This window comes from Marmota flaviventris, chromosome 7 (genome assembly GCF_047511675.1).
Source record: "Marmota flaviventris isolate mMarFla1 chromosome 7, mMarFla1.hap1, whole genome shotgun sequence".
NCBI classification, from domain to species: Eukaryota; Metazoa; Chordata; class Mammalia; order Rodentia; family Sciuridae; genus Marmota; species Marmota flaviventris.
Window position 1 is genome coordinate 115,221,907 of NC_092504.1, and position 20,170 is coordinate 115,242,076.

The following is a 20,170-nucleotide window of genomic DNA, read 5'->3' on the forward strand; positions in this document are numbered from 1 at the left end:
TTTTTTGTTTTATTTGTTGCTCTATTTCTATTAAATCTCCATGTTATTTAATTACATGCATTGTAAGCCCTCCATGGTGTTAAATCAAAGGTTAATTTAGTACAGGAAAAAAATGTTAATACTATAAATTTTCAGAGAGTACAGAATGGAATGGAAGACCTTGGGGTGTTTCATTGCCCTTGATAATCGTAATATGTCCTTAGGTTTTGTGAAACTCTAATGAAATTGCTACAAGTAATTGTTTGCTGCACCCAATAGAGTATCCTCATTCCCATTCCAATATTCTTGGTTATAGCAATAAATTAACCACACCAGATTATCTCCTCTGCTATAAACTCAGACCAGAATGTTTGTCTTTAGCCAACAACAGGTTTGAAGCCTCCAGGAGAAGACTGTAACAGACACTCTTAAAAAAATAAATTCAATTATTTATTGAACATGTAATTAATATTTACTGATCATCTACTGTTATCTGGGTTTTGCACTAAATCCTAAGGATACAATACAGTGATAAAGAAGGAAGATTACAACATCAGATGACATGGAGCCAACAATCTACAAGATAAGAAAATCATATAGTATTCACACAAGTACTTTAATAGTTTTAACTGTGAAAGGCCAGGAAAGAGAACATGAAACAGGAACAATCAGCCTCATAACATACTCTCTTAACCATTGGTATTTCAAAGAATAAATACATAGTAGACAGCAGGCTCTAAGTTACTCTAGGACTGATTTATTTATTTATATATATATATATATATATATATGACAATAGTTTTCAGGCTGTGCCAAACCTCCAGTGACTCCATTGTGTAAAGCAGAATTTCTCCATAAACTATTCATTTTTGGGTACAAGTTCCAAGGTAGACTAATTCTACAGGTTGTACAAGTAAACTACCACCATCTGCCCAACACAAACATAAGGCACAAATTGATAAATAACTTATATGAGCTAACTTGTCACACTAAATAGGGAGTACCTGGACATGGGGACATCCCAAATCATAACAGAAACACCAGACACAGCAGTTTATCTACCTCACCAGATGCACACCTCTCACCCAAGATGGATGAAAGGAGAAGCTTCCCTAGAGGAGACATGGCAGCCCCCTGACTCTGTCACCTGGACACTCATCAGGAATCATGCCTAGGAAAATCACCACAGTGACAAACCTCTGATTTTTTTTTGTCCCTTCAGGCTTCTGAAACCACAGTGTGGTTTCTCCTGCCTATGATACAGCTCACGACACAGTCCAAATGGACACCTCAAGCTGACGCTTTCAAACTGAAACTGCCATCCATCTGGACTCCCTGTCTTGACAACCCTGCAGAACTGTTTCATTAAAACACTTATATGACCACCTTCAGTGACTCTTTGACACTTTGCATTCATCTCTCTCTGCCTGTGCTCTTGGTACAGCATCCTGCAGTATCTCTGCAGCTGCCTTATCCCTTTCTTAGTTTTCTGTGATTGATACACACACACATACTTTCATGAATTATTATGTGTGACTTAAGTGTTATAGATATTGAGATTAAAATTGAATAAATGAACTTTTAATTTCCTGGCCTATGGCTATCAGTTGACCCATAAACATTTGGCAAATTATTATTACTGAAAGTGGTATAGCTTGTGAATATATTATTTTTTAAATATTTATATTTTAGTTGTAGTTGGACACAATAACTTTATTATATATACATATATAAAATATATAAATATATATAAAATATATATAAATAAACAAATTATATATTATATATATATATATATATATATATATATAAACATATATATATGTTTATTTATTTATTTATATGTGCTGAGGATCAGACCCAGGGCCTTGCACATAGTAGGCATAACCTCAGCTCCATGAACATATTATTATTTAATAAATCCTGACATCATGGAAAGACACAAATGTGTTTGGTCTATCTTTATTTAAAAAAAATTTTTTTGGTTGTAGATGGACACGATACATTTATTTATTTATTTTTATGTGGTGCTGATGATTGAACCCAGTGCCTCACACATGCTAAGCAAGTGTTCTATCTCTAAGCCACAACTGCAACACCCTGTTTGGTCTATCTTAATGGCATAACTCATTCATGACACTTTTGTGTATAGATTTCAGCTGACTTGCTGTATATGTCTTCATGATTGATCCAAGGGACTGAGTTAAGATTTGGCTATGAAGAAAAAGTACTGATTGGTGATTAGAGGAAGTATTTAACGTCAAGAGAGGATTTTTTTCAAACATAGGTGGAACTTGGTTGTCCGGGAAGGACCTCTAAAAAGGATGAAATGAATAATGAACTAAGATATATTCTATGCTTATATAACTATATCAAGATGGATTATATTGTCATATATAACTAAAAAAAGAACGAATAAACCTAAAAAAATATGGATATCCAGGCCTTGAATAAAATGGAACCAGATAAAATCAAGAGTAAATGGGAGTTATTATGTCCAAACTGGATGGATATCTTTTACTGAGTCAAGAGGGGACACAGAAGGAAGAAGGTTGACATAGATACACTTGTAGGTGTAAGAGAGGATGGAGTTAACTCAGGATGAACATTATAGTTGCTATTTTTACTATGAAGTAAATGGGTAACTGATTTGCTTAGAGTGTGGGTTTGAGTCTTGGATAGGGGCTTTGAGGGTATAGTAGTCCCCCTTATCTATGATTTCACTTCTAGGATTTCAGTTACCTGCCTTAATCATGGTCTAAAAATATTAAATGGAAAATTCCAGAAATAATGTTTTAAATTGCCTGCCATTCTAAGTAGCATGATAAATATCCCATGTCTACTTTCTCCATTAAGCCCAAAACATAAATCAACTTTATGTCCAGGGTCTCCACCATGCTGTATACACTACTGGCCCATTAGCCTCTCAGTAGTTCTGTTGGTTCAGATTGACTGCTGCAGTATCACAGAGCTTATATATAAGGTTTGGTACTATACACCGTTTCAGGCATTCACTAGGGGTCTTGTAAAAGACCCCTTATAAAAGGGTGACTATTTTAAAATGTTATACAAATTAGTTTATGATGTTGAGTTTATGTAAATCCCTAACACTAGTGACATATTGTTCATGAAGCCAGGAAGTAAGCATTTTATAGAGCTGGTTATTTTGTCCACTTGATTACTGTACGTTTTCTATCTGAGCAAATTTTTGCTTGGTTCACAAATTTCCTCACAGTTTAGGACCTTTGTTAGATACAATGACACTTTCTTCCTGTAGTTCTCCTGATCCCAATTTCTCTAATCCTTTTGACAAAATCATTAGAAATTGCCCATAAATTTTTGTAGATCCATGCCTCTGGTCATCTTTGCTTCCATAGAGAGTGGTGCAAACCAAATGTTCCACTTGAAATTATGCTCAATTGAGAGAATTTCCCTGCTGGTTGTTTCTCAAAGCCCCCGCTTAACTGGTGAGAACTAGAGCCTTTCATTTCTGTATGGAACCAGTTTACTATGCAGAATACATTGGAAATCAAACTCATATTTTTCCTCTTCGGTCATCTGGTCATAGAGAACTCTCCCACAAGGCCATAAATATATGCTGAAAGAGAGACATCAGTAAAGTAGGCATAGAACACAGATTGTTTGAGCTAATTGTTTATGTAACTGTATATTCATTATTTGGTAGGAATACAGAATCACTTTTAGCACATTATTTGACAATAGAGTGCTAGTAGGAATATCCAGATTTGTGGTTTTAGTGAATTATAAAAATTGAACAGTACACGATACTCAGACTTTTCAGATACATGTTCTTTTGTGTCTCATGGTCAGATGGTCACTCCTCAAGACCAGGAGTTCTAATTCAAATTATTTTTTCACTAAGATATATTAAAAAAAAACTTTAAAACACAAATGACCTTAATTATGATTCTCTCCAGAGTCTGGGAGAGATTCTCCAGCACAGACACTTAAAGCATATTGATATCCATTAGACCAAAAGAACTAAGTGACATCCGTTTTTGCTTCTCTGTGATCCAGATAGGAAATACCAAAACAAAATAAAACTCACACACAAAAAAAATCCCTCTCTTTGCATGGGCCCCATTCAAATTCAACATTTTCTAGATTATCAGTTAATGAGTTGACCAAATACAGCTTTTTGTTATCTCTAAAATCCAAAGGTACTCACCAAATGATGGATATATATCACTTGTGGGATAATTATTATAATTTATCTTACATTCTGAAGAGGCTATTCCCCTATGTAACTAAAACCACTGGACTCCAAAAACATAGTGATTTAATCATACCCCAGTATTATTATTATTTTTCTTATTTTGAGGGGCTAAAGAGAGTAAAGTTAAGCAATAGGTGAGAGCCAAGAAGTTATGTGATTTCATTTAGGTAATAACTTAAAGAGGTCATCACTCTTTTGGTCTTAGTAACTATGCTGGATCAGTAATTAGTTCTCTCTGTGGAGTAAACCATTTTGCTTACCCCTCTAGCTCTATTCTCTAATGTGCAAGCCACACCCTCCTTGCCTCTGACTGTCAAGTTCTGTTTTTTTCTTTTTTCTTCCATTGGAGATTTCATGATATTTTTGAAATCAGGAAACCAATTTTAATGGCAACTCATCCATGTCCATTTCTGTTCAACAAGGTTCTACCATGTTTGTTGAGGAAGTTTGTGCTGCTCTCACCAGGGCATTTTTCGAAATCTTAGGGAGAACTGTCTTAGTCAGGTAAGGGTGCTATAACAAAATACCATAGATTGGGAAGCCTGGAAACAAGAGAAATGAATTTCTCATAGCTCTGGAGGCCAAAAGCCCAAGATCAAGGTGACAGAAGAGTATGTCTAGTTAGGGCTCATTCCCTGGTTCACTGACAATGCCTTCTAGCAGAGACTTCACATAGCAGATAGGGCAAACAAGCAGCTCTCTGGGGTCCCTTATAAGGGCACTAGTTACATTCATGAGGCTCTGCCCTCACTCTCTGATCATCTTTCAAAATTTTCACTTCTTGATACCATCACCTTGGGCGATTATGATTTCAACATATGAATTTGTAGACGATACAAATGTTCAAGTCAGCAAGGAAATTGTTGTTGATGTTCTTTTAGGGAAGATATTTAAAGGGGTTAAATGAGGGGTTGGCATATTCTAAATTCATGCCAACATTTAGTACTCCCTCTTTGAATATTATTTCATATTATTGGAGATAACAAATAATTATAAAAAAGAAAATTATTGGATTGACCAGAAGATGAATAGTTCCACAAGGGCTATCTGTAGGCTAGAGAGCCAGAGGAACCAGTAACTGCTAATTTTTAAGAAGCTATAGCCTCAGAAGAAGAAATAGCAATGATACAACCCCAGGTTGGAACTGAATGCCTGGAAAATCCCTGGAGAATCACTGGTCAGAGTCCACTTTGAAAGAATGAAGGAGCTGGAGTCTAACGTCCTTGGGCAATCACAGGAGCAATCAAGACCCACTTGAGAAGAGAAATCCAGCTTGCATATGCATCTTCTTTCTCCTTCTTCTACCTTTTTCCATCCAGACTCCCAGCCTATTGGACTGTGCCACTCATGTTCATGGTAGATCTGCCCCCTCAGTTTGCTGTTTTACATGTCATTCACTTCTAGAAACACCCTCATCCACAAACCTAGAAATCTCTTACTTTTAGACATCCCTTATTCCAACCAAGTTGACAATCCAGATTAACCATAACACTATTAAACTGCTTATTTTGTTTGGATTAAGGAAAGACTTTAAAAACCCCAACTTTCCTCTGGAATTAAAAAAAATGTAATAGGAAGGATATAGGATTCATTGATTCTTATAAAATAACAGGACTGAATATTTTTAAGACACACAATTTGATATAGACTAATCTTGCCAGATGTTTAAGAATATACTGATGAAAGCAAATCCAAATAAAATAATTTCATCTACTTCATTGAGCAATTATATTGTTTCAAGATGAGGAAAGCTGTAGAAAATCTTCTGTGTAATAAACTGCATTCAAGCAAATTTTCATGACAAGTGGATATGAATACCTTTATGTTATGAGGAAGAAATCCCCCTAATTGCATATGTTATATTTATAAGGAATAAAACAACTCATAAAGAAAATGTTATTTTCAAAATTACTGACAGTAGCATTTCTGCTTCCATGTGGAAGTAACAGTATCTAAACCCACTCGAGAAGAGAAATCCAGCTTGCCTATGCATCTTCTTTCTCCTTCTTCTACCTTTTTTCCATCCAGACCCCCAGCCTATTGGACTGTGCCACGCATGTATCTAGAATCATAGTTCTGCTGTAAATAACTAGAACTGAACAAAATACAGGAAAAAATTAAGTTCATTTATTAGACAACAGAAAGCACTACACTGTGGCTCCTAAGGTAGACTAAGGAGGTGAGTGCTATCTTCCGACTAGTTTGGGGAGACCAAGGAGTCTAGAATTTATAGTATAAAATATCATGTATGAGGAAACTATAGTGAAAGAACTATAAAATTTGCATAGGCTTTGACCCAAAATCACTCTGTACATGCAGAGAGTGAGACCTCATGAGACAACAAAGAATAAATTCCTTGGAAAGAACAAGTACTATGAATCATTTGAATTACCACTAACCAGAATTGAAAGGACTTACTGAATATAAGGAGCAGCCAGTAGAATTCTTAAAATGCTCATGTCATAGAATTAAAGCTAATAAACCCAAATGTAATCGAGAGAATATTTCTACGGTTGTAAATGAGAACATGTTAATAATATTCACAATTAAAAGGGTAATTGCATATATTAAAAAGGCAATTTATACATAAGCAAAATATCATATTAGAAATCAAATTTTGGGGGCCAGGGTTGTGGCTCAGTGGTAGAGCTCTTGCCTAGCATGAGTGAGGCACTGTGTTTGATCCCTAGCACCACATAAAAACATAAAATAAAATAAACAATAAAATAAAAGTATCATATCCATCTACAACTAAAACAAATATTTAAAAAAAAGAAATCAAATTTTCACCAGATGAAATTACCAGCAAACTGGAATCTGAAACAAAAGAAAACAACAGTGAGTTTGAATGCAAAGCAACAAAAACTAGTGAAAATAAAGAATATAGAGAAAAAAACTAGACATTCATGGTGACTCAGTGACCTGAGGGAATATCTAGTGTCTTGCATTTAATGGGAACACTGAAAGGGAGAAATCATTAAAGTATTTGAAGAAATCATGTCTAAACTTTTTCTAAATCCAGTGAAAATGAATATCAGACAAAATGGAGTTTATTGACAAAATAACAGGGAATATTAGCATACCAAAATGGTTATATTTACCAAGATGGCACGACAATCCCAATTGCATGTGCACTTAATATACTTCATATGTTTTCATATATGAAGCAAAAACTGAAAGAATTATAATTGCCAATTTCAACCGTCTTTCAATACTTATAGAAAAATTAAACAGAAATCCAATATAATGTAAGACATCAATAGTAATATCAGCCAACTTATCCTTATTAATATTTATAGAAAAACTTACTCCACAATTTCAAATAAATACATATATATATATATATATATATATATATATATGTATATATTATAATTAAGAGCACATAGAATATGCATCAAGTTATCTCTCATACATACTGGGCAATAAAAGAATTTAAAGTAATTATTCAAAAATAACTAAAATCATTTTAAACAAAAATTAAATGAAATTTTTAAAAATTAATTAATTTATTTGTTTGTTCTAATTTGTTATACATGACAGCAAAATGCATTTCAGTTCATAGTACACAGTGGAGCACAATTTTTCATTTCTCTGGTTGTACACAAAGTAGAGTCACACCATTCGTGTCTTCATACATGTACCTAGGGTAATGCTGTCCATATCATTCTACCATATTTCCTACCCCCATGCCCCTTCCCTTTCCCTCCCTTCCCTTTGCCTTATACAAAGTTCCTCTATTCCTCCTATAGCCTCAAAAAAAATCAAATTTGAAAACAGGTAAATGTAGACCTAATTTCTCTTTTTTTTTTTTTTTTTTTTTTTGCTGTCTTGAAACACACTTTTGTGTACTGCCTCTTTTAGGAGAACTCTTACACAGATCCATCTCCCACAACTGTGCTAGTAAGCTTGCATTACTATAACAAAATACCTGAGATAATCAACTTAAAAGAAGAAAGGTTTGTTTTGGTTCATAGTTTGGGTGGTTTCAGTCCATGGTTGGTTGGCTCCAGTGATTTGGGGTCTGTGGCAAGACAACATATGATGGTGCTGATGAGTGGAAAAAAAAAATGAGTGGAAGTGACAATGGTCCCATAATCACTTTTGAGGGTCTGCCCTTTGGGATCTAGTTTTTCCTTCTAGGCCCCACATCTAAAATATTCCATCGCTACCTAATGTCACCAAATGAGGGAACAAGACATTTGGGGGACATTGTAGGTCCAAATTATATCACCAAAACAAAAGTAGGTGCATGACCTAGATTGACCAATGAAATTAGCCTATCTATCTGGGTTCATCTTGGTGATATAATTTGCAAGATCAAGCAGAATCTTTTTATATTGGTCCATGTGTACATGTACAGAAAGAGGATTGCATACTTTCCAAGCTCACTAGTGTGACTGAATGTTTAAGTGAAATTTCCCCTAAGATGCTAAGACAAATGAGATGTGAAAACCCGAACTATGTTATTATACAAAGAAAAATACCCACATATGAAGTGCAAACAACTCTTTGACCCTTCACCAGATGAAGTTTATGCTTTGAGGAGTATTGAGAGAACTAAGATATTGCAATTTAATTTCTTTGGAGAAGACTGTTGCCATCCTATGAACTTCTATGTCCAAGGGGAGAAAAGCTTGAGACCTGGGTAAAGGAGGGAAGGAAACTTCTGTGGGTCCTCTCACAGAGTTTGAAACGGACTTCTACAACCGGAGACTCAGGACTGACCCTGAGTCACACCAAGGTAGCTAAAGCAGCCTGCACTAAAAGAACAGAGGATGTTGCATGGGGATCATCTGGACTTCCAAGAGGCATAATATCTCCGAGTGTCTTTTACAGACTAAAATAGACCACAAAGGAGATAATGGAGATCATTCAAAGTTATTTTAGGTTAAGTCCAACATGGTTTCCTAGAAAGGGAGACCACTGCAGCAGAAAAGGAGGTGTGAATATTGTATCCCTAGGGATTATCATTGGATTTGATAGCAGCTACCTAAAAATTAAACACATCCATCAGGTTAAATAAATTGCAGTGTTCCTCAGCAATGGACTACTCCAAATAATTTTTGGAAACACCTCAAAAACAAAAGAATTAGCTTTAACTTCCTACCATACACAGAACATATGAAAATTCCCAGCATAGTAAGCTTTCCCACCTCCCTAACTCTCTTCCATAGCCTCACATTCATCTTGGTGGTCTTGAAACAGTAGTTAGCATACAAGGAAAAAAATGTGAATGAGGAAAAAGAGCAGACACTATCACTACTTTCTTTAGAAACAAATAGCTATTAGCATCTAGCCTTAGTTTGGTGGAAGTGAGGGAGAAATAGAATATATAAAAGAAGATTAAAGCAAACTACACAATAGAATATATATATAAAAAGATGAATGCAAATAACTCAGAATAGACACATTCTTGGAACTAAATATTCTACACAAAATAGAATGGCTTCCAACTTCAGAGTGAGCAGGAAAGCTTTAGGGACTTAATTTACACTCAAGGTGTTGTGGTTAGAATTTGTGTCTCATCTAAATTTCAAGTTGAGACTTGATCAGCACTGTGGTGGTAATAAGAGGTGGGGATTTGAGAAAAATGACTAAGTCATGAGGACATGAATGGATTACTGCCTTACAGAAAAAGCCTCACATAGGCTTCAGCTTTTTTTATTATTATTATTCCAATGCCTTCTCCCTTGTAAAGACACAGAATTCCTACTATCAGGAATTCTGACACAGCAATATAATAACTCATTTCTATAATGTATGAGTTATATAATGACATATCAATAAGGTGCCATCTTGAAATGAGAGATTAGGCTCCTGATGAGACACCAGACCTGCTGGCATCTTAATCTTGGATTTCCCAACCTCCAGAACCTTAAGAAATAAATTTTTGTTGTTCATAAACTAACCAATCTAAAATCTTTTGTTATAACAGCCTGAATAGAGTATGACAGAGTTTGGTTCCAAAGAAAATGAGACATGGATACAACAAATACCTAAAAATGTGGAAGCAGTTTTAGAACTTAGAAATAAATGTTGAAAAATTTGGAAGTGGATGCTGGGAAAAGGTTAGATTTCCATGAATGGAACATTAAGGGTGATTGTGGTGTAGGCTTAGAACAAGAAGAGATTATCTAAGAGGTAATGAACAGAATGTTGGTAGAAATATGAGCAAGAAAGGACACTCTGATGACGTCTCAGATGGAAATAATGAGTATCTTATTGGAAACTAGATGAAAGGTCATACTCACTATGAGCTGGTGAAGAACTTGCCCTAGAACTTTGTAGAAGGGAGAAGGTAGGAACAATGAACTAGGGATATTTGGTGGGAAAAATCTCTAAACAAAATATTCAGTGTTCTGCATAGTTTCTCTTAAATGCTCAGAGTAAAATGCAAGAGAGAGATGAGTTAAAGAAGGAAATTATCATCAAAAGGAAAACTGAACATGAAAATACAGAAAATTCTCAGCCTGGCCAAATAGGTAAAATTTATGTTTTGAAAGGAAAACCAAGGGTGTTGCCAGGTGACCTTTTGATTAGTATATATAGAAGAATGTATTTCTATTCATAGAAACAATGGAAGAATAACCATGAAAGCATTTCAGAGATCTTTCAAGCTGCAACTTCCAACATAGGCCCAGAGTTATCAAGACTTTCAAGGCAGAATGGCTTCAAAACTGGGGCCCAGGACACTTGCAGGACAGGCTGCCTCAAATCTCTGCTCCCAGAATTCTAGTGCAATACTCCTTGGCAACCCAGTTGTTGGTCAAGCAGACTCAGATACAGCTAAAGTCACTGTTCCAAAAGGTACAATCTGTAAAGCTTGGTGGCATCCATGTGGTTCTAACTCTGTAGACAGGAAGACTCTGAATATGACATAATATTAACTTTTATGGTAATATCATATTGTACTACCCAAACATGTACAATTTTTAAGTGTCAGTTAAAATTTTCAAAAATTATTTTAAAAAGGCATTTGAAGATTGAAAGGCAAGACTGGATAGTAGAAGTGAGGATGGTTTGTATGCAGATAGTACAGTTAAAGCTTTTTTCTTCATTGGGTTTAGTTGGTATTCATACAGGTCAACCTTATTTTATCTTCTGCTTTTAAAAATGTAAATGCATTCAGTTTTCACTTATTGCGTTTCCTCTGTATAGTATTAGCAAATACTTGGGGGAAGTTATACCTAACTTAGCATCTTTTCTTTTTTTTTTTTCCTTCATATTCCTTGGGACCATAATGTGAAAATCAAACTTTGTTTTTCTGCAAATCATACTTGGTTTACCAAATTGTTCCTTAATGAAATGCTAAAATTGCTGTTTCACATTTCAGTTATATTTTGCACAAGACTCTCTCAAGCTAACTATGGAAAATTGTAATAGATGAGCAAGGCAGGGCCTGATGCTTCAAAATGAATTATCTCTTCCCTTTCATGTAGAAGATTAAGATCCAAATCCATTTTTTAAAGATTTAAAAATTTTTCTATTACAGAATAGTTTCAGAATAATTCAGTTTTATTATGTGCAATTTCACGTCCTTGTAATAAAATAGTCATAATGAATAAAATCAGTCATGTCCAAATTTAGTATTGTGGGATAATTTCCACGTTATCATAAGTAATTATTTGAATCATCAGAGAATATCTGAAAGTTAAATCTTCTGAATATCAGAAAGTTCTCTTGAACTTTCTAAATTATATTTCCTTAAACAGACTCTTAGACTTCCTGCACTTGTTCTTAAGATCTTTCTGCATTATGGCTATGTCTCAGAGTTATTAGGAATGAAGGGACTCTTTATACAACAGGTCAGTATAGCATCAGTACCCCAAAATACATATAAGGATTTGTATATGTGTTTGTGTGTGTGTGTGTGTGTGTGTGTGTATACACACATGCCATCTTCCTTTGTGCTTTATATGGTATAATTATTCTTCTCAAATTGTGTACTTAAAGTAATATGTATTGATTCAAAGCCTTAAAACAGATTAAAAAGTGGGGATTTAAAATACATATGTGTGTGTGTGTAATACATCTATCTATATAATATTATATATATATGTGTGTGTGTGTATATATATAATATTCCAAATCTCCCAGTTCAGAAATATGAGCTATGTCACACTCACTAGCTAGGGGAACTCTGTTTTCTCACCCATAAAATGGAAACAACAACATTTGGAAAATAGGAGTAAAGTGTTGGTGACAGATAAATGAGATAAATTTGAAGTACTTAACATAGTACCTGGTACATACATTTAATTAATTTGTATCTGGAGCTAATTACTTCAGATGAACTTGGTTATTAGTTGCTTTAACATCAATTACATTTAGGAATTCCCTATTACATTACTATAAGTCTATAGTTATTGTGGATAAAGATGAATGTGACTCCTACCAAAGGCCAGGAAAATTCTCTTACCTAATGCTCAGAGGTAACATAAATGAGCCACCTAGAGCTGTCTAAGGATTAAAACTTGTGCTGAATTCAAGAAAATTATTAACCTGAGCTTAATCCCGGAATGATTAAGACAGTTTAAATACCTACTTATTGAAGCATTAAAACATTTAGAAAAGTACATGCACACTGGCATTAGGAAAATATTCATGTTTACTGGCATGAATTTAGACCTAAGGAGAAATGAAATCAAAGCTAAATTATAACAGTTAGAGGGAAAAAGCACCTTCCATTGCCTGTTTACACTTGATAGGTTTCTATGGGAATTTGTATTTGTAGCTTAATCTAAATGAATATGGATGGTTCCCAAATATAACATTTTATGTCCTCTTAAACATGAAACTAAGCTAATAAAATAAGAGAGAAGTGACCATAGGTGAGAGAATTTGGTGTTGTACTAAAGTTTCACAGTATGAGAGAGTATATAGCATTAAAGCCATGTTTCTCAACCTTGGTTGCACTTTTAAATCTTCTGAAGTGTTTTAAAAATATGTACATGCCTATGGTCCAACCCCTGGAATTGTCATTTATGTGGCTAAATAAATTTTTAAAATATTTATATCTTTTTGAAGCTCTTCAGATTATCCTAATGTGCATCTGTGTTGACAGGAACTGGATGAATGTTTCAGTGGGCCCAATACTTGGGTTTGAATTCAGGTTCTGTTTTTCACTTTCTGTGTGAACTTGAGCAAGTTATCTAACTAAGCCAAGATTAAGTTGCTTTGTGACATCATTTATTTCTCACTGCCTGGCATAAGGTTGATGCTTTGTAATATTGTTTATAAAATATTCCCTAAAATATTTAAATACATGATTCTTCACCATGCCCTGTCCATATATGTATGTGTTTGTGTGTGAGAGAGTGTATGTATATATAAATAAAGACATATATGTGTATATGGGAGGGACCATACAAATACATATGTGTATATAATCTCCATGCTCTGAATATGATGAGATATGTTCACTCAGGAAAGCAAGAATTAAAGACAGTGGTCATCATCTTTGTTATTGGTTATTTGTGAAAAATGAGTACTGTGTTTGGTAAACTAAGTTTTTTTGTAACTGTTTAGTTTTACTCCATTGAGGCCTCACTTCCGGCCACTTACTTTATATTTCATTGAACTCATAATGGATAACAAAACTAGTAAGAGTATAAAAAGTGTACAAAATATGTAACAAACATAAAATATTATTAATGAGATATTGAGATTCTCTTTTTCATATAAAGTCATTGAAATCTTACAAAAGATCTCAACTCCAACTATGCACTTTTTAGGTGCTAAATAGCCACATACACCTGGTGGGTTGGAATGATGTGGTGTTGCTGCTTGAAAACAGTGTAGGCTTGAAGGTGGACATGCTGTTTGATCATTAGGTGATATGAACAAGTCTCTTCACATTGGTAACCTATATGCAAAATGATGGCCACATAGGATAATCTAAGTAAATTCCTTAAAACAGTATCTGTCATAAGTGCTCAGTACATGATAGCTATAAATATGTTCTTTTTAATTATAATTCTCTTTGCCACTTAGGCAATGCAGCACAGTTGTCAATGTTGAGTCAACACCACGCCTCTCTGAAATCTCTCCTCTAGAGACACACACAGAAAATGTTCAAATGAATGTGAAAAACTAATATGAAATATTTATTACCAATAATAAAGAAGTTCTAACTGCAAGAGTAATTCTCCCTACTGTGTTTTCTGAAACACATGGGCCACATTCTATGATCAAACAACAGTGAGAAGCTGTCATAGTAGATTCTTGATATTATAGTATACAACAGCATTGAAGCTCAGAGCAACCCATGTAAAAATGTGCAAATTATAGTGATTCTTATATCTCTCAAACATATTTGACTGTAAAACCCTTGATTTTGTGTAACTTCTGTTAAAATTCTGAGAAGGCAGTGCTCTACAGAATATGGCTTGGTAAATATGTTGAAAATACCTGTTCTACTGGCTGATCTCTGTAATAGAGAAGAGCTGTTATTCTGTTCAGGTTTAACAATAATGGTGCTTTAAAACAAACAGGCATGTTCTAGCTGCTTAATTGATGAGTTATAGAGATTTCTGGAACTGCCTATCTGACCTTATTTCGGTAGCCTCATCATATTCTTTTCAATGCCGTACATGATAAGAATTCACTCCTCATGACTGTAGTGACCAATGTGTCACCACATTGCTTAACAGCTGACCTACAGCTCACTACTTCACATCAAAATATTTAAGATCAAGTCATTTCATTTTTTCTCTTCCTCTCAATTTCTTTCAAAAATGTAAAACTAATTCAAAATCATGTGTTGAAACATGTTAATTAAAATTTTAATTAAGTTCCATCTCTGAGCTTAGAAATGTCTTTGATATGTAGAATTATACCACTAAAATATTCAGCCTTATAACCAACAGTAATATATGAGTAAAATACTGGAAATCTGTATTTTTTATTAATATACCTCAATAAAAATCATTTCAGTCTTGACTTTATTTTTAATCTTGAGAGGATTTACTGTCTGTTTAAATAGATATGAATAATATGGAATAACCTATTAAATATATTTTTCCTATAATACTTAAAAAGATTTCCCTCTTTTAAAATCTATCATGAAATGTATAGTAATTGTGAAAAGTAAACCTTAACCCAATTAAAGTAAATAGCCTTAATTTCTAGATACATGAGGTTAAATCACACCCGAAACCTGTAGAGATTGATAAGTAGTTTAAACTGTCTAAAGCCAGAGTACCTTCATCTGTAAAAGAGAAGAATTTAAGGTATCTACTTCAAAGAGATAGTGTGTTAGTCAGCCTTGTGCTGCTGACTGACAGCTATACCTGATAAGAACAAATGAGAGGAGGAAACATTTATTTTGGCTCACAGTTTCAGAGGTTCATTCCACAACTGCTGACTCCATTGTTTAGGGCCCAACATAAGGCAGATCATCATTGCAGAGGTGTGCTGCTCTGCTCATAGTAGCCAGGAAAGAGAGAGGGAGGGTCAAGGGACTACAGAGAAGATGAACCCTTCCAGAGCACACCATCAGTGACCCACCTCCTGCAGCAGTACCCCACCTACTTGGAGTTACCAACCAGGTAGTCAAACTGGGATGGACTAGTTTAGAGCTCTAATAATATGATCAGATTATTTCACCTTTGAATATTCCTGCATTAACTCAGGAGGCTTTTAGGGGATGCCTCATATCCAGACCATAACACCTGTAAATACATATTGGGCACTTGAAGGATGAACTCTTAAGGAACCTCCATAATCCACCAGTGAAACTTCTGGCTCCTGTGGAAGGAACACTCCCTTTTAGTGTTATGTGAGACCTTTAAGCTGCTTCTGGCCAACAGAGTATAGCAAAGGCAATGATATGTATGTATTACATGCATATAAATGCATTACCTAAGAGTGGAACATTCTTCCAGAGAACATATTCATATCCTCCCCCTCCTTCTCCCCATCCTCCAGCTTTCTGTCCACCCTCACCCCCCTTGGTTTGAAGGGTAAGGGAAGAGGTTTGGGGAAGTCCTACACATCAAGAAAGTGGCCTCTGGAAAACAGCCAGCAAGGATTTGAGGATTTGGTTTTTCAGCCTATAAGGAATGGAGTAAGGCCAACAACCTGTGAGCTACAAAGCAATCCTTCCCCAGTTGCTGCTCAGATGAGACCACAACCCTGTTGATGATCTTGATTGAAGCTTTCAGAGACCCTGATGCTAAAATTCAAATTAAACTGTGCCCAGACTTTGACTTAAAACTGACATAATACATGTTTGCTCTTATAAGTTTCTGTCTGTGGTAATGTTTTTATGCAGTTACTGAATTAATACTGTATATGACATAGAGTCAGTGCTCAAATATATTAGCTATTATTTTCACTATTATGACTATCATTGCAAATTGTTGAAATCTTAATTAAAAAATTTAATTTTGAATATTTGGTGGACAAATGAAGATGGTGTTTCTTATTCTGACCAATTCTTTTGCAGTTGTGGTTTCTCTATTCTAAATTTTCCATTTGTTTCTATTGAACAGATGTGCTATTTATCACCTACTTTTTTTCCCTCAAAATTATTTTCACAACTCAAATGGGGAGGAAATAGTTGCAAGTAAGGGTTTTTCTTCCCTTTCACATTTCATGTTTGCAATCTAAATACTCTTGATTAGAGAAAAACAATACCCATATCATGTATCCAGGTGTACAGTATACAGTCAATGAATATTTATTTCAGAATATGAAAGGAGGAAAAATATGTATTTGCATAAGAATATTTAGGCAGGAAAAGGAGAATCTGGGAGGTAAAAAAACTCTCTTAAAAAATTTTTTTTTGCAGTTCTGGGGATCAAACCCAGAGCCTTTTGCATGACAAGCAAGTAAGTACTTTACCACTGAGCTACATCCACAACTCTCCAAAGACAATTTTTAATTAAAGTTAAACATCTATTCAAAATACATTTCCTATTATAAGGATACAATTCAATGAATTATCACTAAGTGAATATGTTCATGCAGCCACCATCCATGTTACATGGACAACATTTACTAGAATACCCCAAATTCCCTTTGTACCCCTAAATTTAGCTATTTTCCTGACTAGTAATAATTTTTCACTTTAGGGAAACAAACAAACCTCTTCTCTATTTGACTTGCTTTTTCTCCCCCTTATTCCACAAGGAACTGGGAGAAATATGCTAAAATCTCCATTGAGATTCAAATTTTCACATACAATTTTCACCTTAGTTTTGTCAAAATTTGCCTTAAAGTTTAAGGTCAAATTATTAGTTATATACAAATTAGAAGTTATAAATATGTAATGGATTAAGACTTCTCATTAAGAAATACCTCTCATATCTTTCTTTTTTTTACTATTTTTTTAGTTGTAGATGGATACAATATCTTTATTTTAATTTATTTATTTTTACGTGGTGCTGAGAATCAAACCCAGGGCCTCACGTGTGTGAGTCAAGCTCTTTATCACTGAGCTACGTACGACCCCAGCCCTCATATCTTTCTTATCATTAGAATTTATATTCTCCACTTGGAAATTTACAAAGGATACAATTTTTTAAAAAAACTTTGGATATTATTAATTTTCTCCCAAGACATTTACATTTTTCCATTGAGTAGACTTTTAACTTTATCCCCTTTTACTTCATGTTTAAATATATTCTATCATGAAATGCAATAACTCCCACTAAATTTATGAAAAGGATAAGACCTGAATGGTATAAAAAAAGATATCTATACTCACTTGAAAATCTAAAATAGAATTTGCCGACCATGAAACACTGAATAGCTTTAGGATTAACTAAAAGTAACACAAAACTTAAGTTTAAGTAGCTAGAAGTGGCACATTTGAAGTGCTTGCTTTCCATCACAGTAAACTGAATTCTAAAATATAAAGCTGAACCCCTTCCAGGGCACAGAGATGGAGCCCTTGAAGTCCCCAGTTCCTGAAGACTATTAAAAAGGAAATTTAGATTTGAAGATAAAGAGTGTCTTTGCTCATGGGAGTGAAAAAATCCTCTTCTCACAATTGTCCCCCAAATTACTATCCCTACTAAACTTTGGTTTCCTGCAAAGCCTAAAGACTGAGTAATTAAAGGCTGTGTTGCTCTTGATTGTGCTGGAGCAAGTGGCACAGATCCACTCTTGTGAGAAAAGTTAGAATTTTACAGTAAAAGGAGCTTGAGATAAGAACAGAGAGGAGTTGATGGGAAAAGAACATGACTTTAGGGCAGAGGTGTCAGGACAAGAGTAAGAAAGATGGTCATGATGAAGAGTTATGGAAAATAATAATCCTACAAAACAGCCACAAAGAAAACAGCTCAGGAGAAGGGAGGGGAAACTAGCCAAGCATTAACCTTCCAGTAAATCTATTCATGGTGACATTGGGCCCTGACGTAAGGAGGCAAATACTGAAACTCTGGGAGACAATAAATTCCAGAAAAAGAAATGCCCATCCCTCACAATCTGGACTCCTATCTCTCCAAGTAACAATGCGTTTCAACCTTTCACAGCTGCCCTCCTGAGTTAAAAGTTTTAACCTACATAACTTGCCTCTAATTGCCAACAAGTTCCAAGGATGTACCTAATTGTACCCTATAAAACCCAAATCCTCTTTGTAACCGTTGGCCATTTTTGCATCCAGAAAATGAATCTGCAATAAACAGCTTCCCTGAATCTATTGAGGGCTGCACCCATCATTTTGTGCTTACATGTGAGACACAGCCTACTTTGAAAGGACAAAAGTCTTTAGGTGATTTTCTTATGTAGATTTAACAGAATGTACAAGTAAATTAGAATTTTAATCTCTTTTTCTTTATGTTGTAATTCCCTTTTAAATTTTCTCTCAACTTTCCAGTAAACTTATTTGCTTCTCTCTGCACAGAGAGTTTTTTCAAAGACTAGAAACAATAGGGTGGGAAAAAGAACAAGCATGAGGAAGCTCTTTCATAGATTTCTAGGTGCTGAAGTGAACACTCTCATTCACCAGGTTGACTACCTTGGAGAAACATCAGATAACAACTGGTATGGCTTGGACCTGGAATGTCCCCCAAGTCCCATGTGCTGAAGGCTTGTTCCCAGCTGTTGGGAAGTAGTAAAATCTTTAAGAATTGGGGCCCAATGGGAGACCTCTAGGCATATTGGGGGTGTGCCCCTGAAGGGGATTGTGTGAAACCAGTCTCTTCTCTCTGCTTCCTGGCCATCATGATGATGTCAATGATGAGAATGCGTGAGGGCCAAGTCTCATTTCCCCAGGTGTGAAGACTGAATGCCGGAGAAATGCTGAGGCAAGCATAGAAAGCAAGTTTTATTTAAAGGACAGAACAGAGATAGACTTCTTTGCAGAGAAGGGGCCCCAGAGCTGAATGTCTGAGAAAGTAGAGGTGTCCTGCCTCTTTGATACATTTTAGAATTCCTTTGTTTTCTCCTCCCCTGCATCCTGTCTATGTGACTGGTGATCAAATGGGGAGCCAAAATGTGGGAAAGGAAGACCTCCAGGGTTGCCCTTACATGTCTGCCTAAATGGGCAGTAAGGAGCTACCCATGAGATACTACATTAACAACTTCTTGGGAGGAACCATTTTCTATAGGCAAGTAACCTTGGCAACAGGTATAGGAGGAGGGGAAAGGGCTCTGGGGTATCAGCATTTGATTTCCTTTCCTTTCGAATCAGTCCCCATCTTCCCAATCTGACCCAATTATTTATTATTTACACTGACTGTCCCTTCAATGAGGTAAGTGGCTTCCTCCATCACACACTCCCATCTCTCAACCGTATGATGTTCTTTCTTGCTATAGACCCCACAGCAGCAGGGCCTACTAAACATGGACTGAAACCTCTAAAACCATGGGCCTAAAAACATTTCCTCCTTATAAGCTAAACTAGGACTATGCTCTTCAAATCCAAGGTCAGCCATATATATATTCTAAATATAATTACATATAATATATATATAATAAGTATGTATAATCAAAATGCAATAT